We start from the raw sequence: 26,259 nt of genomic DNA on the forward strand, positions 1-26,259 counted from the left end.
ATGTAAAGTAATGCATTTATTAAAATCTAATTATTGTTTAGAAGTGGTTACAGTATTTATATTAGTAGAAATATCATTCGTAATTGCTTTTTATCATACATTTTTGAATAAATTCATTGAAAAGCAATTCATGTTCCATAAAAAACAAAGTGTAAAGTATTCAGAAAGTATTAAAACGCATGAAATTGTATTAAACAATATGTCATTAAGTATTCGAAATTGTGTTAAACATCATGTTAACTTTCACCAAATCTGACACTTTTAAATAACGTTTCAAATGTGACCTCTTCTAGAACTGATCCTTATCAGTAATACCTTGCGAACAAGACCATTGATTGACAATTTTATGGTCGATACGGAAGTGGTCCGGTCAACACCTCCTGAAGTACAAAGTCTCAGCTCTGACTGGAATGACGTACGATGAGTCATAAGAAGTCTGACGAGTAGCAGGTGGCTGCGAGTTACAGACGCATAAAATGCATTCAAACAGTTGGCAGTAGCTTTAGCTTCCCATCTTCTGTATTTCTTTCAGAAAACAACATCAATTTATTTTTCATAAATAGATGTTTTTTTCAATGATATAATGCCTTTCCACTGTTCAGTTTTCAACTGCAAAGGAAATTATGATATTGGTCCAAAAGTGTCCATTTTTAAATTTCCCGAGGACGAAAAGTTAAAAGCATAGTGGACTCACAGGTTCCTTCGTAAGGATTTCAAGCCAAGCAAAAGCTCAAGAGTAAGTACATCTATTTAGTAACTTTCTCGAAAGATGATATTCAAATAATTTTCAATTCGAATTTATATTTAAATGTATAAATACTCTTTAACTTTCAATAGTGAATAGTGTTATTAGTAACAGTTTGAATTGCTTCTTTCGTTTTCTCTTTGTTTCGAATCTGAAGACCTCCAGCAGCAAAACCATGTTTCAACTTAAATTCATAGAATTTGTTTTTAATTTACTAATGAATTGAAAGATTGATTCGATAAAAATCTTGCATATCGCCACATAACTATAGACGAACAGGCTTAGCAACAATATAATGCCTTCCTAAAGTATAATTTTAGTTGTGTTTCAAAATTTTTTCTTGTTACAAGTTAATTTTATATATTTAACTATGAAAATTTCTATCTGTTTTAATAATGATTTAAATTTTAATTAATCTTCAACTCGCTGTCTTATTATTTTAACTGTAATTTTTTAATCAGCTGTATAACCAAATAGTAAATATATGTACAAACATGATAAATGCAACATCTGAATTCAAAAATTTTGAAAACAGACATTAAAGAAAATAAAATTTTAATGCAATAATTTTTTAATTCATAGCATTTATTTATATCTTAAAAATAATTACATATATAATTTCAGCGTTAGTTAATTCTAATTTATCTTCTGCACTTTCACAAGTCTGTGAACTGCATTTTAAAGATGAAGATATAATTAGAAATATGGAACATTTTCATGAAGAAAGTCATTGCATTTTGAAAGCTCTTCTTAAATATCCAATACTGATGCTGTCCCTTCTATATATATCCTGTACAACGAACTGATCTCTATTTTCTTAATGACTAATTATCAGATTTTGATAATCAACCATATTTCGTTTCTCACCATTATTTCATATGCAACGTCTTATGCCAATATTTTAAAAATTACAGCAAATAAATCAAATTTTAACGGTGTGCTATATATTTTTATAAATTTCTCATTTCAAAAGTGTCCCAATACTTTTTTTTTTGACAAGTCTTTGTATTTAAATTATATTTAAAAGGCTAGATCAAATTGTACTTCAAAACAGTAAGAAAATTTTTGTTCTAAAAAGTATGCGAAATATTAAAGCATTTCTTCATTAATTCTATTTTTGTTTATAAAATATTTATATGATATAAATGTCATGTGTTCCACTCGATTGAGTGACTGTATGAGTTTTTCACTTGGGAAAAAAGCTATACTAAAACAAATAGAGCAATAAATTAAGGAAAGACTTTCTTAACTAAAAATTAGCACAATTGTTTCAGTGCTTAGCCACTTTTAATGAAAGATAATTGATTTTAAAGGTAAGATAATTAAGATAACAATTTAAAAATTTTAGTATTTGCAAAGTCTGATCCAAAAAAATTAAATAGGAAAGAGTTAAAATATGACATTACTAAAAAATAAACAACTAATTTTTATATTTTACACAGTAAAGTTATTGCTAGTGTTCACCTAAATATTATGCCTGATGCTCAACAAGGATAACATAAATAGTACTGATGTTCCAATCGTGCCATTAAAAACACATTCTTTAAGAACTTATTAAAACTATACCATCTGCATGTCTAATCGACATGCTTTTGTTTGACCCCTATAGGACTGATTCAGATCACTTTACTTATCCTTAAATCAATTTTTGTGGGATACCAGCATGGTGTCGTTGTTATTTGCATGATAGTTTTCGTAGGACATCATTGCAGTGTTGCCAGATGGTATAGTGTTAATGTAACAGTATTTACGAAATTTTGAAAACGCACAAAAAAAAATCTGAATACTCATTTATTACACAGTGGAACACAAGAAAGCAATAAAAGTAAAATATCTTGCTTCCACAATGGATAAGGTAATTTCAACTTTCTCAATTATTTTAATATAGGCAGGGATTTAATTAAGCAGGGATTTCAAAAATAACTCTGCTCTTGACAAACTGAAATTTGACAGTTCCTTTTTTAATTTTCTCATCATCTATACTTAATGCAAACATTAGCAATATTTTTAAATTCAAGCTCCTACTATTACTAAAATGCTGAAAATAAAATTTTTTCAAATACTCTAAACTGCTGTGTTTTATTAAACGAAGGAATCCATAATGTAACGTGTTGCAATGAAGTACTCTTGAATATAAACAAATATAAACATTCTTGTTTAATAATTATATCAGAAACAGCACATATTCTTTTAATAGAATTTTAATGTTAACATATCAAAAGTAATACCTTATTTTGTTTTGCAATTCTAAAGATTAAAAAAAGAGATTACATTTTTGATGATAATTTTACTGAAACGATTACAATACATATAATTTTCTAATCAGTTTCAAATATCATATTTAGTTCCTGGCTGATGAATAAAGAAAGTAAAGATATTTATTTTTAATAAGTTCAAATCATCATTCCTAGTATAAAAATATATATTGATAAATATTACAATTATATATTGGTGTTGGAAGAGATAAGTTTCATAAATTGAAATAAATCTAAAGTTTATTTTTATATTGTGTACTATTGAATAAATCTAAATTTCTTTTACTTTACTTTTACATTACTTTTTACTTGTTTTATGAGTAGAAGACATAAAACCAAAAGTTAATGATCTAATGTCATATGTCATATATTCTTAAATGTAAGTAATTTTTATTACTCAATAAGAAGTGCATGATGCACTTACGACAGATATATAAATTTTACCTTTAATTCCACTGTGATATTGATTAGATTTATTTAATAGTTTCTTAAAAATAGGCTATGTTCGCCAAAGTAATTGTAAATAATCGTACTTACTGATGTGGAATTCTCCGGTTGCGGTTTCAATTTGACGTTTCTAAAACAATAAATCGAACTATATTCTTAAACCTTGCCGAAATATGATTTTGGAATGGCATGTGAAAGCGTAATCTTTTTTCTATCTTTTATTTAATTTCTATGATCAGTTTTAAATTTACACAAATGTATTTTCTTTTCTGTTGACATAAGTGAACAGGATTTGTAAAAGATTATCAATTTATTTCATTTATACCATGGACATTCTTGCAAAAACACTAATCAATTTTTGAGAAAATAAAGAGATTTCATTCGACAAGTTTTTTTTTAATAAGATTTTATTCATCTATGAGAAACGCTGCTAATTGATTTTTACATTTGACCTCTGTTTCACCTGTCATAGCAGGCTTGAATTTTTTTTATTTCATGCTTGCGAGTTGGACATACCCCTCCCCCTTTTTTTCCCAGCTATGCTTTAATTTTCAGCACATTCTGTCATTTTAATTAATTCTGTTTAATTTCATATACTATTGAACATTGTAGGAAATAATGCAAACACATTTTTATATACATTGAATACCATGTTCAACTTAAAATTTTTTATACGCTGAGTTCTTTATTTTATTTACTACCACAAAATATACATATTTTTTTCTCTCGCTGTTTCTATCAATGTGCTCTATTTATTTCAATTTTCTAAAACTTTCTTCTCTTTTCTTTTAAAATTTTCTATAATTGCTATGTGATATTAAGGTTCATTCTGACTTTCATTTTCAATATTTACTTTTTAAAAATTTATTTTGTTCTGCTGTGAAAAAATATTTCTGGCTGATGACACTTTAAAAAAAATTTCAAATAAAAACCTTTTAATGTGGAATCTGAACATGCATTAAAAATGTTATTGTACATGAATTTTTATTATTCAGAATCTCTTTTCCATTTGTATGTTCGTACAATATAAATCTTTTCTCACTCAGATGCACACAAAAAATTCATCAGAATTTAGAAAAATTTGACTTCAGAACAGCATTTTACATATATGCATACCCTCCAATATTGTTGTCTAGTCATCAGTAGCACTTCCTACCAATATATTCCAAATAACATAGTATTAATAAATTATTAAAGATTAGATATTTCCAAAGAATAATTATTAATTGAAAAAAATGTTTTCAAACATAATGCAAAATTATTTAACTTACATTTATTATTGATTAAATATAAAAGTGAAATTTTATAACACAACACAATTTTGTTCATCAAACTAATTAACACTATTTGCTAGACATTAAAAAAAATTTCTATTACATAGCAAACACTTTTGCAAATTGTAATTATTGTTCAGTTTAACATCAAAACAAAGTCCCATATACATTTTTGTTATTAGGAGGGACTGCAAAGTTTTTGCATTCATGCTAGAACAAAATCCTCCTACTCCCCTTCCTTTTTTTTTTTTTTTTTTTTTTTTTTTTTCCTCCTCATGTAACCATGCTACATATACTTCCAATACTAGCATTGCTATGAGCAAAGATTCAGAGAGGGCATTTTTAGCACTTTTTTATAGTTTTTTGTTATTTTTCATTATATATCCATAATTGTGTAGTTTTCTCCCAATTTCCATAGCAAGTACAGAAATTTTTTAGCCGTTGGATGGTATGTATATTTTCAATCTTTAATTTAAAAAATTTTAACATAATTTATACACTAAAGTGGGTTTTTTTTTAAAAACCTGGATCTAGAAAGTGTTGACTTTAGTATTGGATTTTGCATATATCTCTATATTTATAATCCTTGATTTAATTTCTTAATGACCATTTAGATACAAGAGTAGATAAAAACTGTTAAACTATATACGTTTTGTTTCTTTACTCTGTACAGACATCAAGAATATTTTGTATTACTATATATATGTATATAATTTGTCACATTAATAACATCTGTATATTGTATCCCTTGGTAGTTTTAAAGATATTTTTAATAAGTTTTTAAATTTGCTAGTCCAGCAAAATAAATGATTTGCATGAATTGAAAATTATAAAAATGCCTGTTTTGGCCTGTCATTTCAGTTTTCATTATTTATATTCTATATTTTGAAGTGGGCTTTGATAATTTTCTTTTAGCTTGCTATTTTGTGTTAAGATTTACAATTCTGTTTGTTTTCCTTTCAATAAATTCTTCTTAATTTGAGAATTCTTTAAGAAGGAAAAGGTTTCGAATCTCTGATAAATATGTCTCGTAGAAACCTCTATTCTATTATTAACATTATATAAAGGCATTAAGTCTACCAGTATTTTACTTTTCTGTTTTTAATGTTCATTTTAGACAAATTTTCATATAAGTAAAATATTTGTTGCAATGTGAAAAGCTATTTGTGCCTTATTTATTATGTGATATTAAAATTAGGTTTATGTCTATTTTTTATTATTTTTTCTGCTGGTTTTATCAGGCCTTGCAAAAAAAAAAAAAAAAATCTTTTGCATATGATGCTTTTATTTAATTTCAAATCCAGTGTCTGTTTATATCTGACCAAGGCATTTGTGGTCATTTTATGAAGGTTGTATTTAGTTTTTGTTTAAACATTTGACCACCTTCATTTTAATGCAAAATTTTCTCTCGCTGAAGAGTGTGTGTTAGAAATCATTTGAACGTAAAATGGGTTTCAATCTAATATATATGTATAAACCTTCTTTTGCTCTCTTTCAATATCTTAATATCTGATTTTTAGCTATCTTAATTTATGCTAAAAGTTGAAATTTGTGTCCTTTCTAAAAATTCTTCTCTGAGAAATGATCTCATTAGATTTTATCAGAGAAATAAATTGATTTGATTCTGAAAGGAGACTGTGATCTAGTTTGGTGAGAATAAGAATCAGGAATTTGAACTTGATATTTACCAAGCAATTCAATATTGTCTTATAAAATTTTCAGTAGATTTCATTATGTTCATTTGAGTGTGGTTAAGTCAATTTAAATTCATCTAAAATACCTATAATAGGCAACCTCAGCCACTCATGTGTTAAAGAGTAACAGAGCCGGAATTTAAATAATAATAATAATAAGCATTTATATAGCAAGAAAACATTATTTAATAAAATTGCATCATTCGAGGTTATCGTCATATTCATATAACATTATCTGAATAGCCAATTATTCAGTTATATCATTGGGATCAGTCCTATTTTGGGATTGTTTGAAAGTTAACACAAAAGGAAAAATAAAGAAACATTTTAATCTTCATGTTGATATTAGGCTTAAGCAATTATCCTTGACAGATTCTTAAACTTTCAGTGAACAGTTTAAATTCTTCATCAGTATGCTCTTTCAACAGTTTTACAAATCAAATCGGATAGATATCAGTTAACAAAAGAGCTCGTTTTTTATATATATTTGATTTATCATGCAAAATTGAAATGCTGAGATTTCAGAAGATTTGTGCTCTGATAGTAAAAAAATACTTCATAGAATTTTTATGTTTAACTTTTATCTGCCATAATTTTTTTTATCTTAAATAAAATTGAACAGCTTATTCAAAAATCAAGACTTATTTTTGTTCTAGGGAAATCTTTAACAGGAATCCTGTCTTAAACTACAGGATAAGTGCAGAAAAAAATTGCATAATACAGATCTCCTTTTTGCTTATAACAGCAGCATTAGTTTGCTTTCAAAAGATTCAAAAACAAAATAATACATAAAATATGATTCATAAGTGATTTTTAAATGAAATCTTGCCTTATCACAAATTTATTAAGTAAAAGCACAGAATATTTATTATATATATATATATATATATATATATATATATATATATTTTATTGAGTGAAGAGTTTATAATTTATCAATCAGGTCATAGAATGTTGTGTGTTTTATGAACAGACACACACTAGGATATCCACAACTTTTCTGCTCTTGGAGCAAGAAGTTTGACTACCTAGGATTGCAAGGTGCGTATATTTGAAATAAATGAAATGTATCCTGACTAAACAGTCCCAACATACTATTTGCTTGTTATGCAGCAGAAGTCTTATTTACTAATATAAAGTAATTTTGAACTTTTTGAATGTTGTACGATTGCTTTCATTCTCTCTTTTCTTTTAATTATTGTATTTTCACAGTAATTAAATGGCTCATTACAAATTAGTATAATATATATTATACTGTTGGGATTCTTAAATTTGAAAAGCCATATTCACATCATGTGCATGAAAATATTGTAATAGCTAGAGGTTTATTCCATCCTGCATAAAAGTGTTGGAATGTCATTTAATAGCAGCTATGATGATTATTGCCCTTTGATGTTGATGCTACTAAATATATTTCTATTTCAGGTGGTGCTTTTGTACTTGAAGAATTACTGATATACTTTGAATACTGAGCAGTGGCTTCTAATAATTTACTTCAGAAGATTTTTACCGCATGCTGCTGGATATAATATTCTTTATTGATGATTAATAGATACTTTTGGGTAATGTTTTAAAACAATGATTCTGACATGAAATGAAATGAAATTTATTGTGCAAATCATTATAATGCAAAATAAGTATTTAAATCAATATTTCATGGCTAAAAGTTTTTCAAAAAGTAGATTTTTTAGTTGAGAATGCTAAATGCCTTTCTCCAGAGGAAGGTAAATTTTATAGGCAGAGAGTAAAAAATAAGAAAAAGTGTTTTGTACCAAGTTTAGAAAGATATATTTTCTGCATTTTTCTTTCATTATGATGTAAAATCATATCTATGTATGATGAAAATTTTATTCTCCTATTCCTCGATTTATTGTATAATATTTGTTAAATTAGTTCAGAATTTTTAAAATACTTGTGGAATGATTTTTTCAAAAAAAATTTTTTATAATAAATATCAATGCACTAGAAACATGCAACAACATCTTTCAATAAATTTCTAATAATTCTTTTGATTGATTTGAAGATCTTTGACCTTTTTAATCACATATTTTGTATATTGTGAGGTAATATAAAGTTTATTTTTCTTTTTAATGATTCTTGCAAGTAAATTGCATTAAGTATTATTTTACCTCAATTTCCTAATAATTCTTAAAATTTTTTCATCATATTGCCATGTTTAATAAACTACACATATTTCGTATCACATGCATACTTTACTAGCAATAACATCTATTAAATGTATTTTTAGAAGATGCAACTTAGAGTATTGCATCTTTATTGGATCGCCATATAAGATGTGGTATTTATTTTAATGAGACTGAATGCAAATTGAACTTTTTTTAATCTGGTATTGTCTTCAAAATAAATAAATACACTGTGGAATAAATGTATAAAGATTCAAATGGTTATTTCAAGGCTTCTTTTCTCACCTGTTTAGTAAATTAGTATCCGATTTCTCATGAGATTTGAGAATTTCATTCTCTTTAAACAATCTTAATCTGAGAAAAACTCTCGTCAGGTTAGATGGGTCAAATAAATACTTTGAGGAAGTACTGAAGTATAACAAATAATATCGGTCCAAAAAGGGCCTGTGAACTAGAGGTATATTGTCATTGCACTCTCTTGATTTTGATGTTCATGTAATAGGAAGTTTTCCCTATTTGGACTTGATAGGTATATTTTTGTGCTGTGTGTATTATATTTTACCTGAATTAAATTTGCTTTGAATGGCTATTAAATAGTTGTTTGAATTCATATTACATCATTGAAGATCTTAATCTTGCATTCTATATGTATGTTAAGTTCACAATGTGCATTTAATTGTAATAGCTAAAATTTTATTCTACTTGTCTAAAAGTATCATAATGTAGTTTATTCAGTAGCTCTTAAGGTGGCTCTTGATATTTTTCGTAATAATTTTGTCCTTTGTTGTTGATGGCACTGTATATATTATAATACTTTCCTATTTCAGATGCTACTTTTGGATTTGACTTGAGAAAATTCAGACATGTTTAGAACATTGAAGAGTGGTCAGTAATAAATTAAATTTTACATGGAAATATTAAACAAGTTACTTATATTAAATGTAATATGCCTCCCTATTCTTTTAAAGCCAATTAATTGAATATGCAATCTTGCAAGACGTATCTTTTTGCTATATTATGAAATATTTTTGGACACAATATATTTTGTGAATGCAATTGTATTTCTACTTTTCTCATTTAAATACAGTTCTTTTTAAGAAGTCTCCATCAGTATTCATTCTCAAATTCAGCTTTCAAAATATTAATAGATTAATATTTATAAAACTTCATTATTTCTTAAATTTGAGAATGAATAGAATCAAAATTAAAGTAATTATGTAAATTTATCATTGGATATATTCATTATTAGTAAATAATAGATGCTTTCATGTAATAATCAAAGATGATAATTCAATTTTGTGTTGAAGTTCACTGTGCAGATACTCTTGAAACATGAATGTTGCCTTTTGCGTTCTACTGTCTGGTGTCTCTGGACATAAAATTCATAATTTAGTTTTCCTGAAATTAATGTTGTATACCATTTTTTCCCCTCAATTTATTCAAATTGATTTATTTTGTTGTATAAGTCATCTTGGACCTACATCTATTGTTTTTATTACATTATCTACAGATACTGTAATAAAAACAATAGATTAAAAGGGGTAAAATAATAATTTTATGTCAAAGTTTATTCAAATTCTATAATTTATAATAAAGAATGCTAAAAGTGTTACTTAAATTGAAAGTAAATTATATAAGAAGCGAATTGAAATTAAGAAAAAGCATATTCTCTATAATTTTCTCAAGGGTTGATCAATATATTAGTACTCTTTTATTAGCTTGTAAATCATTTCTGCTGATAATGAAAATCTTGTAACATTTCAATTCCTAGCAAAACGCCATTGTTGAAATCAATTCTAAAATTTTATGAGAGTACTGAGGTTTTACTGTTTTTTTACTGTTGCATATACTAATTTTATTATTTCCTGCATTTCTTTTGTGTTATTTGGAAATTTTCTGTTAATGATATATTTTCAATTCGGTTTATGTAATATAAAGTTTTAGTTTGCTTTTGAATCATTCTTTTCTTTTAAGCACATTGTTTTAAATATTATTTCCTCCTTTTTAACACTTATTTATTATTGTGCATAATTCCTCCAAGTTTTGTATGCTACATTTAATATATTTTACGGACATTTTCTAATAATTCTTAAGTATTGTTTTTCATTCTCCCATTTTATGTATACAACATGTAAATTATTTTTCTTGCATTCACTTGAAATGATATTGTTGAATATTATTTTACCTCAAAATATTTAAATTGTAAAATTTCCGATGGTTTCCTTTTTTGCATTTAACATCCACTTAATGTGTTTTAATGGTTTAAAATTGTAGTGTGTTTAAAATATATTTTTATTAGATGTAAATTAAAATATTGCAACTTAATTTTAATCTCCATATGGTTTTTAAAAGAGTTCTGGCATTACTGAGGGAATCATTTCAGATTGAAATTTTTTATCTGGTGTTTATTAAAAAAAAAAAAAAAGTAAATAATTGCATTGTATAATTATCCATAAGAAGGTGTAAATTAGGATTACAAGCCTTCTTTTGTTAAATCTTTTGCTGACTTATTATTGAAATTTCTCTTATTTATATTGCACTGTTTGAGAATTGTATCCTATTTTAAGATTTTACGTCTTAGTGAAAATTCTCATCATGTTAGATAAGTTAGAAAAAATGTGTGGGAAAAATATTAGAAATTGATGTTGTAACTGATCATTTGATTTTATGTGTGGTCTGCGAGTCTTATCGTTACAAAACTTTCTGGACTTTGCTGCTCCTTTGACAGGAAGTTTACTCTTCCTGAAAATGCACAGTATAATGTATGAGATGTGTGTATTTAAACTGACTAACCAGTCTCATCATATTACTTGCCTACTATGTGGAAATTGTTTTAATTAGATTTGGAAAGAGATTTTAAAAATTTCCAAAATTTTGAATGTGAAAGGATTGCTTTCATTCTAATTTCTCTTTTTATCATTGCATCATACTACTCATTCTGTGATTCTTCTCATTCTTATTCCACATGCATATAATATTTATTTATTTTTTTACTTTAATAACAATTCTTTTTAAACATTCTTTATGTGAGAAAATATCTCATCAGCTTAGATGAGTCAAATAAATAGATTGAGGAAGTACTGAAGTGTGTCATTGTAACAAATAATTTCAGTCCAAATGGTGCCTATGAACTAGAGGTTTATTGTGATTGTAATCTGTTGATTTTGCTGTTCATGTAATAGGAAGTTTTCCTGCCTGGAGTTGCAAAATATATTTTTGTGCTGTTTGTATTATATTTTACCTGAATTAAACTTGCATTGAATGGCTATTCAATTGTTGTTTGAATTCATGATATATCATTGAAGATCCTAATCTTGCATTCTATATGTATGTTAATGTGTATTTAATTGTAATAAGTAAAATTTTATTCTACTTGTCTAAAAGTATCATAATGTAGTTTATTCAGTAGCTGTTAAGGTGGCTCTTGATATTTCTCGTAATAATTTTGTCCTTTGTTGTTGATGGCACTGTATATATTATAATACTTTTCTATTTCAGATGCTACTTTTGGATTTGACTTGAGAAAATTTAGGCATGTTTAGAACATTGAAGAGTGGTCAGTAATAAATTAAATTTTACATGGAAATATTAAATAAGTTACTTATATTAAATGTAATGTGCCTCCCTATTCTTTTAAAGCCAATTAATTGACTGTACAATCTTACTAGACATATCTTTTTGTTATATTATGAAATATTTTTGTACACAATTAAAATATTTTGTGAATGCAATTGTATTTCTAATTTTCACATTTACATATAGTTTTTTTTTAAGAAGTTTCCATCAGTATTCATTCTCAAATTCAGCTTTGAAAATATTAATGTTAATTTAAATGTTATGTCATTCTTGAAATGAATTCCAAAATTTAAGATAATACTGAGGTTTTATTTCTTTTTTTACTGTTGTTGCATTTGCTAATTTTATTTCGAGCATTTCTTTTGAATTGACAGGAAGTTTACTCTTACTGAAAATGCACAGTATAATGTATGATATGTGTGTATTTAAACTGACTAGCCAGTCTCATCATATTATTTGCCTACTTTGTGGAAATTGTTTTAATTAGATTTGGAAAGAGATTTCAGAAATTTCCAAAATTTTAAATGTGAAACAAAATTCAAATTCAAAAAAAAAGTGTGTGTTTATTCTAATTTATCTTTTTATCATTACATCATAATACTCATTCCATGACGCTTTACTAACTTTTTGAATTCATGTTACATCACTTAAAATCTTTTTAACTTGAAAACTATATGCACATCAAGTATATTGTGTGCATGAAAGTTTTATATCAGCTAGAATTCATTTTCACTCTGCATAGAATGCTGTATATTTATAGCTGTTGTGGAGGCCTTTTGATATTTCTCATTATTATTCAGTTTCTTGATGCTAATGGAATTAAATATATTATTTTCATAGCAGGTGATGCTTTTGGACATAATTCAAAGACTTTTCGGTGAAAATTAAGCAGTGGTAAGAAATAAATTAAATTTTGCTTTATTATGAAAGATGATAGCTTGCATTAAGTGTGCTATGGCTCCATGTACTTTAAAAACCAAATATTGTTTTTAAATTCTTACTAGGCATAAAACTTTTGTTTCAAAACTATGAAATGATTGTGATCACATTTAAAACACAATTCCCTTAAGAAGGCTTGCATCGTTGATCATTGTAACATTCAGCTTCTTAATTATTTTAGGATTAATACTCATGAACATCTCTTTTATGTTCAAGAATGATGGCAAAATTACAATACATACGAATTAAATTTACTATGTCAGGAAATTTTAGAACTAGTAGATGGTGCTGCATATAATTTTTTGTATTATTTAGTAAATGTTAATTCTCCATAATATTCAAAGCAGCTGTTCCAATATGTGCAGAAATGTGTTTTGTAAATATTCATGATGTAAAGTACTGAAATAAAATATAAAAAAAATAATGTCTAAAAATATTTGAAAGAGTTATTTTCTAATAGGGAATGGTAAATATCTTTCTCTAGATAATTAAAATTAAGTTTTTTTAAGCATGGAGTTAAAAATAAGAAAATGCAAGATCTATAATAAATGCAACAAATCAACAATCTTCACCAAGATACATCAGTAATTGAATATTTTCTTTTGTGGATATATAAAGCCATTTCTGCTGATAATGAAAATTATATTTTGTTATTCTTTGAATAGTTGTGTGATAATTATTGAAAAGAATTTGTCTTTTGGAATGTTACTAAATTTTACTCGTAACTTTTTTTTACTGCAATATTTAATAAATTTGTTATTTAAAATATTTTGTTTTCAATATTTTGATAATTCTCTTCTCTTTGAATGGCATATTTTCGATATTAATTGGGCAATATAAAATTTAGTTTTGTTATTCATAATTTTTTGAAGTAAATTGCTTTAAATACTTCTGTATTCAATACTTTTTATATTTCATAATCCTTATAATAATTTCTTCTTTGATATTAATAGTTATGTTTCTATTTCAGATAATTACTTTTTGATTTCAATTGAGAATATTCTGATATATTTTGTATATTGACGAGTGGTAAGTTGTAAATTATGTTTTGTCTGAAATATTAAAAATGGTAGCTTGTATTTTATTTACCTTGTATCCATATTCTTTTAGAGCCAAATATTATAAGCAAATTCTTACTGGGCATATGCTTCTTTGTTGCAAATTTATAAAATATTTTTAAACACAATTAAATCTATACTTTTCATATTTAATTACAATTTTGTGCAATTTAAATAAGTGATCTTTGTCACATTCTGCTCTGAATATATTAATACTATAATGTATATAAATATTAATTTGAGATCATTATTTATTAGAGAATGAATAATGACATTTAAAATGCAGGTCAAGTAAATTTAATGCATCATAATGTTTTAGAAATACCACTACTACACATGGATTGATGTAATTTCTTTCCTAGTGGGTTATATGTGATACTGCATGTAGCTCATAAACAACTATTCCAGTATGTATTGATATTTAAGTGGCAAATTATTATAATATAAAGGTAATGGAAATTCAACTTTATATCTAACAATATTATAAAATATTCTATTATCCAGTATGAAATGTTGCATGTCTTAATTTAATAGACAAAGTCTCAAAAACTAATAATGAATGTTGGTTGGATTTAAGTGAAACTATTGTTTTATATAATTGTTGCTACATATAGCTGGTAGTATGTGTTGCAATTTATTGTGAAGATGCTAATAACTTGAGTATTCAAATTAATGTTTTATATTTAAAAGTTTATTGAAAAGTGTTTTTGAAAGTATTAACTGTCTGTTTCTAGTTAAATTAAAAGTAAATTTTTGAGGCAAAAAGTTGAAATTAAGAAAAAGGTTGCTCTGTACCATCTTCACAAGAATTGGGCAATATTTGAGTACTTTTATTAATGTGTAAAATAATTTCTGCTGTAATTAAAATTTTGCTCTTGTGCGTAGTCTTGAGAATTGCATAAATTTGAAAATAATTTTTAAGCATCTTAAACGTGCTTAAGTCTGAAAAGAATCTCTATGAAGTGCTTAATTTTCTTAAAATTGTAAAAACTTTCTGGTTTCTGTTTCCTCCAGACACTGGATACAATAAATTGAAAGCATCATTGTAATGCTTTGTTCATCAGATGTATCAAAGAGGGGGTAAGTAATTGGAAAATTTGGAGAAGGAATTCAGATATTTTTTTGCCCCAGTTCCCTTTTTCTTCAACACTGTTTATTGAAACCCTAGAATTATTATCTCAAAGAGGCAGTATGATATATGTACTGAGTTATTCTTGCAATTCAAAAAACTTCAAAATTAAATTTTTAGATATTTAGATAGCAAAGAATTTATTTATGCCGCACAAATTTATGTTCTACCTTTTATGTGCTGTTAAAGAATAGGCAGATTGTGCCTATCAATGGGAAATGGAATATGGATTATCAAGGTTAATTTTATTCATCGCAAATATATGGTGGAAGCTACTCTAAAAACACTTGGAATGGAGCCTCTGTAATACATTACACATTCAATCATCGTTCTGGTTAAAAAATTTTTTTAAAGTAATCCATTAAAGCTGTTTCATTGTGGACATTTATACATTAGTGGATTGCCTGATATCCAGTATGCTGAAATTTTAACTTGGCAGTCATAAGTTTTCAGTGATTGTGATTTCTTGTGCAGTCTTTTTTTTATGTGCCATCCTTTCGAAAGTTATTTTTTGTTGAACCACTCTTCCCAAATTGTGATTTTTATTTAAAAAAAAAGAAAAAAAAAATTCTAGACTAGATCTTAAATTAAAAATAAAAACAGTTTTTCAAAGCTTTTACTCTTCAGAGTTCAGATTCCATCACTTTTTTTAACGATTTTTGCTTTTTCTCTTTTTGTAACTCTTACAGACTTTGTTTTTTTTTCTTTCGCAGTGAAATCTGTATATCGATTTTGGTAAAAGTTAGGAACATGAAATTTGGCATTAAGTTGCTTCTTGGACAATACAGGTCCTCAAAGAAGGATTTCTGAAAATTTTTATTAGAAGTCTGGTTAAAAATTAAAAACAAGAATTTAAATATTTTCCCACCATAATATCAAAGCATATTTTTGCAATGCAGCATCCCAGGGATTAAAAAAAGGTGACTTTTGAATGATATCAATTTTATTTCACTGTATTTTGTATTTAATTATAGTAATTTTTTGGAAAATTAAGTTTGTACCCTGTTTGTAACAATTGTTTTAAATGTAATGAAATTCAAAAGATTGCTAATATTGATTAAAATATTGCTAAATCAGATCATTCAGTCTTGTGATTTTACTGCTGTCAGCGTCGTGATAAACACACCTTTTGTTAGTTTTAAAATAATTTAATCTAACTTAATTAAGAAATTCATTGAATAAGATTCTTTACTTGATGAGTCATTAAATTTTCATGTCAGTGTCATATATTAACTGGTATTGCCTTCAAAAAATACATTTTAAAAATGTATCAAATGGTTTTTCTGTCCATTTTACTGCTAACTACAAAAATGGCATTTTTTTAGCTTTGTGGATTTGTTTGTATTATTTATGATAACATGGAATTGTTAATTCATTTTCATTTTGAAAATATGTGATCATGTTTTTGATAACTTTTTAAAAGCATACCAAAGAAAATTCTTTTTAAATTAAAAATGCTTTTCAATCGATATGCAAAATTAAGTTTCTGAAATGCGATTTTCAAAAGAGCTGTGTACTGAAGTTTGGAAATAAACATTAAGATAATTTTTTTATAACCTGTCCGTTTCTAAATGCTGCTTTTCTTTTCTGATAAAAAAGAAAGAAAGAAACTTAATCTAGGAAAAGTAAATTATTTTATGTGTTTTAATACTTGTTAAATATTGTGCTTCATTTCATCATATTTTATATTCTTTTTTATACTTTACTTTCTTCCAAAATTTTTGAAAGTTTGAATTTTTTTTCTTATTTTACACTTTTCTTTGTAGTTTAATTTTTGGTCAAAAAAATTAATATTGTGTACTAATTATTTTTATGATCTTGAATCTAAAATTCTTCATCTTTAATGCATTCCCTTCCCTTATGATGCCCGAAAACTCTTGATATTTATTTTATGATGAGAGGATGAACGAAAATGTAACATTTTCATCTGGTGTTTACTTCAAAATAAAAAATACTCTGTGCTATTATCTTTATGAGGATGTTTTGGAGCACTACAAGTCTTCTTCTCCCCACATCCTTCAGTGATTTAGTTTCTGATTTTCTATGATGGTTAAGAATTGTATCCATTTGCAAACTCTTCCTCTCAGAAAAACACTCATTCAATTACATAAGGAAATATATTGATTCAGGAAGTAATGAAATAGACAGATAATTTGATTGCTGCAAATGTCTAGTAAAGTATTTTTATGATAGAATACACGCAACTGTGCTGTTCATGGGACAGAAAGTATTTTTCTGGAATTACAAGAAATGTGCATGAATTTTTTATATTTGAACAGAATATAACATGCCGATACTGGCCAAAAATATATTGCCCTATATTATTTGTTTGCTCTATGGAATTCAGGTTAATTACATATTGAAAGCTATTTTTGAGCTTCAGAATATTTTGAATATAGTCAAATTGCTTTTATTTTACTTTGTTATGGTATTAATACATTTTATCCTTCATTTAATGACCCATTACTAATTTTTATAATTCATATGAAATGTTTGAAAGTATTTTTAATCCAAATAGCCATATGCACATCAAGTACACTGTGCCCATATAAATTATTTAATCGCTGCTAAGGTGTCATAATATTTCTCAATGTTGTTTTGCTCTTTGATATTAAGGCCCTAAATATATTGGGTTACATTTCTATTTTAGATGATGCTTTTCAATGGAGAAATTTCAGACATGTTTGAGTATTCCACATTTATAAGTAAAATAAACTGAATTTTACTTGAATAGTTTTCATATTTAATGCAAGCGGATATTTTTTTTCTTCAAGGTGTTTTATATCTCATTTATTATATATGAATTCTTATTGGGGATAAATATCTTGGTTACAAAATTATAATATATTTTTGAACACATTTAAAATATTTTTTGCACAATTAGCATTTTTTAACACAATTAGATTTCTACTTTTCACATAAAATCACAATTGTGTTTTTAAAAAAAGTTGGCATTAATGATCAGCATCATATTTAACTTGTGAAATATTAATAGATTGATATTTATGAAAATCTCTTTTAAATTGTAGAATGAATTTTGTCAAAGTTAAAATACAAACTTTTTTTTTTCTTAGAATATTCATAAATACATACTGCTGGATATAATATACTTTATTGAAAAATATAGATACTTTAAAAGAATGTTCAAGAATGACAAATTCTAGTTTGTGTTGAAATTTATTGTGCAAATACCCATGATATAAAAAGCGGATTTAAACAGTTTTATGCCTGAAAGTTCATTAAAAATTCTTTATTTTAGTGGAGAATGCTAATTTCCTTTTCTACTTAAATTAAAAGTACATTTAATAGGCTGAGTTTTAAAAATATGAAAAAGCTTACTCTTTCTGCATTAATGTTCATAAAAATATATTTGTGCACTTTTTTTGGAATGTTGTGTCTTAATTGTTGGAATGTATTTTAAACTTTAGAGTTGGTACTGAATCTCCCTCATTAATTTATTTTTACTTCAATATTTAATAAATTTTTTCAAATATTTTTGCTTTGCAATTTAAATTTTTCTTGAATCATTCTTGATGGTAGATTGTATGTATTAAATTTGTTTTCACTGTATGTTCTAACAATTATTAAATATTGTTCTTCATTCCTTGATATGTTGATTACTGCATAAATTATTTCACTTTCTCACATCAAATGAAGTAGTTGAATTTTATTATAAAATATTGGAAAATAGTTATTTTCTAAAATTTCTGTTTTATTTCTTTTTAATTTTTATTTAACATCTACAATATTATTTAATAGTTTCAAATGACTTATTTAGTTTTTGGAAAGTAATAGGATTAGTTTCATTCTACTTTTTATTATTCGACTCTAATCGCTCATTATTTATTCTTATTCATATCTCTGTGCATTAATTGTTTATGTCAGGCAGGGCTTTTATTTCACATTTTAAAATATCATGATGCCATAATAGCTTCTTATGTGATATATCATTTATCTTTATAATTATTTCTTTTTGTTGTTTATTGTACTAAACATATATAGTGTTTCAGATAGTACTTATGGACTTAAGAATTTTTTGACGTATTTTGAAAATTAAGCAGTGTCCAGTAATAAATTAAATTTTATCTGTTATATTTAATGATGGAACTTGCTTTAAATGTTGTATTCTTCCAAGTTCTTTTCAAACTCATAAATTCTTATAGTTTTTGGTTGGAAAATTATAAAATATTTTTGAACACATATGTTTAACGTATAAGCACAATTCTTTTAACAAACCTAGCATAAATGATTGATATCACATTTAGCCTTGAGACAATTATTGGATTAATACTTATGAACACCTTTTATGTTTCAGAATGAATGATGCGAGTTACAAATGACGTAAATCTGCTGCATCAGTAGGCTTTCGAAATTTTAAACATTGCTAGACATAATATCTATCATTTTCAGTTAATTCTCTATAAATTTCTTAACCAACTTTTTCAATGTGTGTTGGTATTTATTTTGCAAATATTCGTAATGGAAAGCGTAATTATTAAAATAATAATGTGTCTAAAAATTTTTTTTAAAAATAGTATTTCTTAGTGGAAGATGTTTAATGTATTTCTCTAGTTAAATTATTATTTAATTTTAGGCAGATAGATGGTAGAGTTCTTATTATCATCTTCACAACTATAGATCTTATTATAATTGTTGAAATCAATTCAAACATTTGAGATGGACATATATTTTGCTTTTTTTTTCCTCCCCCCTCTCCCTTTTTTAATACAATATTTAATAATACCCAAAAAGTTTTGAGGAATTGTTTGAAAATTTTTCTTTTTCATGACTAATCTTAAATACTGATTATATAATATAAAATTCAGTTTTTCTTGAATCATTCTTGTGAGTAGATTGCGTATTCACCTGTGTCTTCTAATAATTGTTCTTCTAATTTTGTATAATGCACATATTATTTCTCTTACCCTCACTTCAAATGAAATTGTGAAATTTTATTCTAAGATATCTTAAAATAGTTATCTTAAGAAATTTTTGATAATTTCTTTTTTTTTTTTTTTTTTTTTTTTTAACATGTGCTTAGTATTTTTTGAAAGATTAAATAGTAATGTTATCTGTTAAATGTATTTTAATGAAAAGCAAGTTTAAAAGATTGATCCTTTGATGGGAGAATGAATTTAAATTGAATCTTTTTATTGGTTGTTTCTTTCAAAGTTAATAAATATCTGTGAAATAATCCAAATAAAAACTGAGCATAAAATGTCTTGCATGACTAAATGTCTGTTTCTTATTTTTTCATGTTGAGAATTGTTTCCTTTTAAAAATTCATTTGGTAAAAATTCTTCTTAAGTTAGAGTAGAGAAATAAATTGATGGTAGAAGTACTGGGCTGTGCGTTTAGGAAAATAATTTTATTCTCAGTCGACCTTTTCAACTAAAGTCTTATAATTATTGAACAATCACGGCTTTGCTTGTCTTGTGACAGGAAATTTTAACTGTCTAGAATTGCAACTATCTTTTTGCTAATGGTGTACCAGTAATGAATATGAATATTTCAGGGTACTAATTCCAAATCTGCCTTTTTTTCTGTTATCTAATTTTAATTTGAAAAATAATGTTGATATTTCTGATTGTAATGAGTATGTAGCGCTGAAATTGCAATACAGCTGTAGCAGTTGCAAAACAGCGGTATAAATAAATCATACAATGAATCAGTTTAATATAAATTGGAAGGTAAATCAATACAGAAATTGCATTAAATTTGTGTCAAATGTATATTAAAGTTTAAAATTTGAAAATATTAATGAATGAAAAGAAAGAAATGTCAGGAAATCAAAGTGATCATTAGTAGAGATGCACTAAAATAGCAATCATAAGTTACAACTGATTATGATTTAACATTAAATTTAGTAAAATGAAGATAAATCATTCTTTTCAATCACTTATATAGAGTTGTGTAGCATCAATAAAATTCATTTGGAACTATATTTTTTTTCTAGATGGTTTTTTTTTTCTGTTGATAATAATAATCATAAAAAATGCATATTTTTCTCTGCTCTAGAACTGTCAATTATGTGACTGAAATTTCTTTGTGGTTGTGTGATGTTTCATCTCTTGAAGCGTGCTTATGTTTTGAGTACTAAGACCACTGTAAAAGATTTTCATTCAGGTTAGAGAACTACTGGTAGTGTGAGGAAGATAATCTTTTCATTGACTGGACTCTTCTTATTTCACCTTTTACTTATGAAGGCAAGAAAAAGTTTTTAAAAATTGTCTCTTCAAAGATAAATTTGTATTTCCAGAAATGGCATAAATTTGTCTTCAAATGGTTTCAGCTTATTGTTGCTTTCTTTACTTGTGGTTACTTTTTTATAGAGAATTTATTTATTGTATTTGAACATTATTAGTAGTAAATTATTTTGGTATTTTTAATGCAAATAATTTTTATATAAATGTTTTAAAACTTTTTTATAGTATGCCAGGGAAAATATGAACTTAGTATTGTGGACTACAAAAGTGAATATTCTTACAATAGTTAAGGAATTCAAAAATAAAAGTAATGCAATAAAGATTACTATAAAATATCATCAACATTTCACCATTCAAAATATTGGGGGGTTTTTTGGAGGAAGAGAGGACTAAATAAATTATTGCCAGTAACATAAAGCAGAGAAAATTAGAATCTGGTTTCTTGGTGTCTTTACATAAAAAGGAAATTTTCTTATAAAAGGAAATATTTGAACCCGAATATGTAGAACTAATCCTTTCTGTCAGCAAAGTTAGTGAGCCAAATATTTTACTTTGCTGACAAAATTTAATGTGTTGTGGAGCGTTACTGATGAAAAAAACTAAACAGTTGTAAGAATTTAATATTAAATGAAACGGAAATCGTATTATTAATAAAACATGTAGGCTTTTGTGTTTCAGATTTATTAACTTAGATCCTTAACTTTCTTTTAAGGAATTGATATGTTAGTGAAATTGTAGTATAATATTGTTTTTTTTTTTTTTTTTTTTTCTTAGTACATATAAATGTAAGAATACTGGTATAACAAAATATTTTTATGAATACATTGAAAGTGCTTTAAAAACATTTGTTTCAATGTCTGTGAAAAATATTTCATCAATTATTGGTAATGTGCTATATTTATATTGTATAAATCTTGCTCAACTTAGTTAATTTCATTGTAACATATAATTCTATAATCACAACCATTATATGAATGTTTGTTCTTATATCTTCTCGGAAGTAGCTTCTTAAACATTTGATTATTCACCCTCAAAGTAATAATCTTCCTTAATTGTAGGAATACTAAAATCATGATTTAAACAAAATTATTATTTAATCTATATCGTTAACACTATGATTGGTTCTATGCTAGGGCAAAATACTCTCGTAATATTGTTTTTTATAGTCTGTTTTTAATTATTGTCATAATTGCATCCATTATTTCTTATTTTATAGATTAATATGTGATCTTCCTAAGATTTATTTCATATAACTTGTAAACAAGACATTAATATATAGCAAATCTGTTAATGTTTCTTTATATTTTTAGTTTTGTCATTAAATATTGTTTTGTCCATTTTTAAGTGCTTTACAAATTTTACTTGACATGTTTCTTTGTATGATAGGGTTTGAGTTTTTGCTGTGGAACTGCCTTTCATAACAGTTTCTGATTCAAGATTATTCTTCTCATCTCCTTTTGCTGAATTTATGTTTGTCATTTGCATCTTTATATATTTTATGCACAAAACGTCTATCAACTCAGCTTTTCTCATAATGGATACTGAATCTGAAGAATGAATATTTTTAGAACCCAAAGAATCCCTGCTTAAATTCTATCAGCAAGATGATTCACTCATTTGTGGAGACAATTATTTATTTGCTCCACATCTGTAGTAGATTTTCTTGAACACCTTTAAGTTATTTAAAAATGTTTGCATTTTGAAATTTGGTTTCATGTATTATTCAGCTTTTAAAAACTTGGCTAATTAAAATATATGTTGTTTTCATATAAATAAACAGCCATAATACAAATTCTAGAAATTCATAACGTAGGAGTGTTGATATAATAAATACATTTTGTTGTTGGGATTTCGTAAATTATTACGAATTCAATAATTTAAAGGTTTTATAAATTTTCCCCTTATTTTATGCTGTTTCTATGTTTTATAAATTGTGAAAATATTGAAGTAATCAATCATGATTTTTTTTAAAAAAATATTATGTTAAACTATTTTATCACTTTAGATGGTAGTCTTGAATTCATTCTGAATTCAAATACAATTACTTTACAAGAATTATTCTTTTCACTTTTAGTATGCTTTTTTTTTATTTACTTGTAAATTTTAGATAATGACATTAAAATGTCCATAATAATACATATTTTAAGTTTCATCTTTTTATAATATATATATATAATAGATTTGTAATGAAGAAGAAAAAAAATTCTCAATTTCTTTCTTTATTCTTCTTTCTTTCAGAACTAAGTTTATTAAAAACAGTATCCAGAGCATTCTACTACTGACTCTTCATTGACTCAAAGATGAACATTACTTAAAAGATATTTCTCAGAAATGTACAGTTAAAAAATTGGCTTGATCTCTGCAATTCAAAATTTATGACTGTAATTATTTTTTTTTTATATTAAATATTTACTGATGTATCATTTTTGGTGAGCGACTTCTGACAAAATGAGGAAAAAGAATCAAAAGAGTGAAGGTGAACCTTTTATTTGATTTGTGGGAGGGAGGATACAGAAATCAATTGGTTAGCTGCTTGTTTGTCTTCTCCCGATGTGTCACTCAACTGAGCTCAATTCATGTATTTTTAGGTTTTCAAGAACTATTCATTGTGTAGCCACATTGTCTGTCTGTCTGTCTGTCCTATTTATTGATTTTTTCTTCTGTGTTGAGTTTCTCTACCCATGCTCATATTTAACTCAAGAAAACTGGTAAAATGCATCCTGTTGCTTAATTAAAATTAGAGATATATGAATATCGATTCTAGTTAGGGTTATTCTCAGGGGAAGATTTTTTTCACATTTGGGAATAGAAGATGGCACAGAAGATTTTAAGAAATTTAACATAAGATTTTAGTCGTTTTACTTTTTACTATAAGAAATCAAAGATTCTGCAAATAGTTTCTTAAGCGCTTCCAACACACACGAAATCAAAACGTTTGATCTTTCAACTAATCTTTTAAATGAAATTATAAAAAATGTTTCATAGCTGAACACAGTTTTATTATCTAAACTTTAAAAATAGAGTTTGAAGAAGACTATTTAAAATGCTTCCCTGAGATCAGTTCAACGTGGATAAACTAACAAACTAAAATGAATGCATGCTCATAAATAAATCAAGCTATATTTTTAATAAAACAGCTGAGAGCAAAATGTGCAAAGAATCATCCCAACAACAAAATTTACAACAATTTCTGACTGGCAACAGACCTCTGCAGTTCATTTTCTATTAATTTCATAAATCTTATTCAATAAGGAAAAATTAAGCAAATGAGAGGAAAACTTAAGATATTATTATTGTATATTAAAATAAGCACCTTGCATTAAAAAATATCCATCTTATAAATCTTAAATAGTAATTATTAACAATATATATTTAAAAAATGAACTAAGAGATAATTCCTATCAAAGACATGCCGAAAAATAAGAATTATTTTTGCATCAGATTAAAAAAGAAATTACTATTAAACATGAATAAATTTCAATAATGAGGTGAAGATTTTATCTAATTTACTTTAATTTGCTATCGTTGATTTTAAAAATTTATACAAACCAGCAAATAATACACACATAAAAGAATTTGGGAAGCGCTAACCTTAGGAAGATTTTTCAGTCTTAGATCATGCAGAGATCTCTGCTTTCAGTCTTACAAATTCTGAAAGGAAAGAGGTTGAAATTTTTTAAATAAAACAGTTTGTATGAAAAGAAAATTATGGGGAATAAATAGTTATAGTTTACCAATAACAAATATAAAAATAGTTTTAAAAATTTTATACAATTCAATATCAATAATAAATAAAATTCTTTTTTATACAATGTGCAGAACTTCAGATTATATAAATATATCTCTTTGTATAGAGATAAATGATTTAAATGAATTTTAAATTAAGAGCAAAAACGTATATTGTAAGTATTAATAAATATGCTAAAATTAAATTTTAAAAGCTTACCTTTTAAAAGAATGTTCTTTAAATGCTGAACATACATTCTTACTTTCACAAAGAGATACTTATTAATAATGAAATCCATTAAAACTATAAAAATATTATACATGTAATAAAATATAATATGCAATATATATATTGCTATTGTGGTTTAAATCGTTTACAATTTATTCTGTGTTTACTAAGCTTCAACACTAAAATGTTTTTAATATTAACTAGAAATGGAAGTTAGCTTAATATATACAAGATGGAAGGTGGGGGGTCTTTTTTCTTTTTATTTACTAATATATAATTTATATAATCAAGAATAGAATTTAAATTACACAGAAGCAATTCTGAAAAAAATTAAATATTTTATTATTTGATTAAAGAGGAGGGCATTAAGAATAATTGATTTCTTATTGTAATTTTGTATGATCTCACTCATCACCTAACGACAGACAATTTAAAAAGGCCTTGAGCAAAATTAGAAAACAAATAACTAAAACAATACAGGCCCAAACAGAATGAACTCACTGTTACAAGACAATGGATATTGTTCATATATATATATAAAAAAAAAAACATTGCAAGATAGGTAATATCACAAAAAGAAAACATGAACATGCTTTATAGGACAAAAATACAAATAATTAATTAGAAATAAATGCATTCCTATCCATTGAACACAATAGACACTTTCCTGCAAAAATGTTCTTAAAATTCTACAAGAAACAAACAAATTCTACATTTAAACAATTATCATACAATATTTCATGTCATTCAGTTTTAAATGATGATTGGCTAAACTGTACAGAAATTTGCTTGATTTGGAAACTTTTATGCTAAAAAAAGAATTTAGAAAACATCCGA

The 26,259-nt window shown here is 25.7% G+C and overlaps 1 long non-coding RNA gene across 1 annotated transcript; it reads left to right on the forward strand.

Annotated features, from left to right (window-relative positions):
* The first annotated feature begins 488 nt into the window (after positions 1-488).
* On the forward strand, positions 489-21,466 carry LOC129958701 (uncharacterized). Its single transcript, XR_008783285.1, has 7 exons — positions 489-736; positions 7,841-7,977; positions 9,387-9,444; positions 12,058-12,115; positions 12,976-13,029; positions 14,045-14,103; positions 21,280-21,466. It is a non-coding gene; the product is annotated as an uncharacterized LOC129958701 (long non-coding RNA).
* Positions 21,467-26,259: the final 4,793 nt, after the last annotated feature.

Source organism: Argiope bruennichi, chromosome X1 (genome assembly GCF_947563725.1).
Source record: "Argiope bruennichi chromosome X1, qqArgBrue1.1, whole genome shotgun sequence".
NCBI classification, from domain to species: Eukaryota; Metazoa; Arthropoda; class Arachnida; order Araneae; family Araneidae; genus Argiope; species Argiope bruennichi.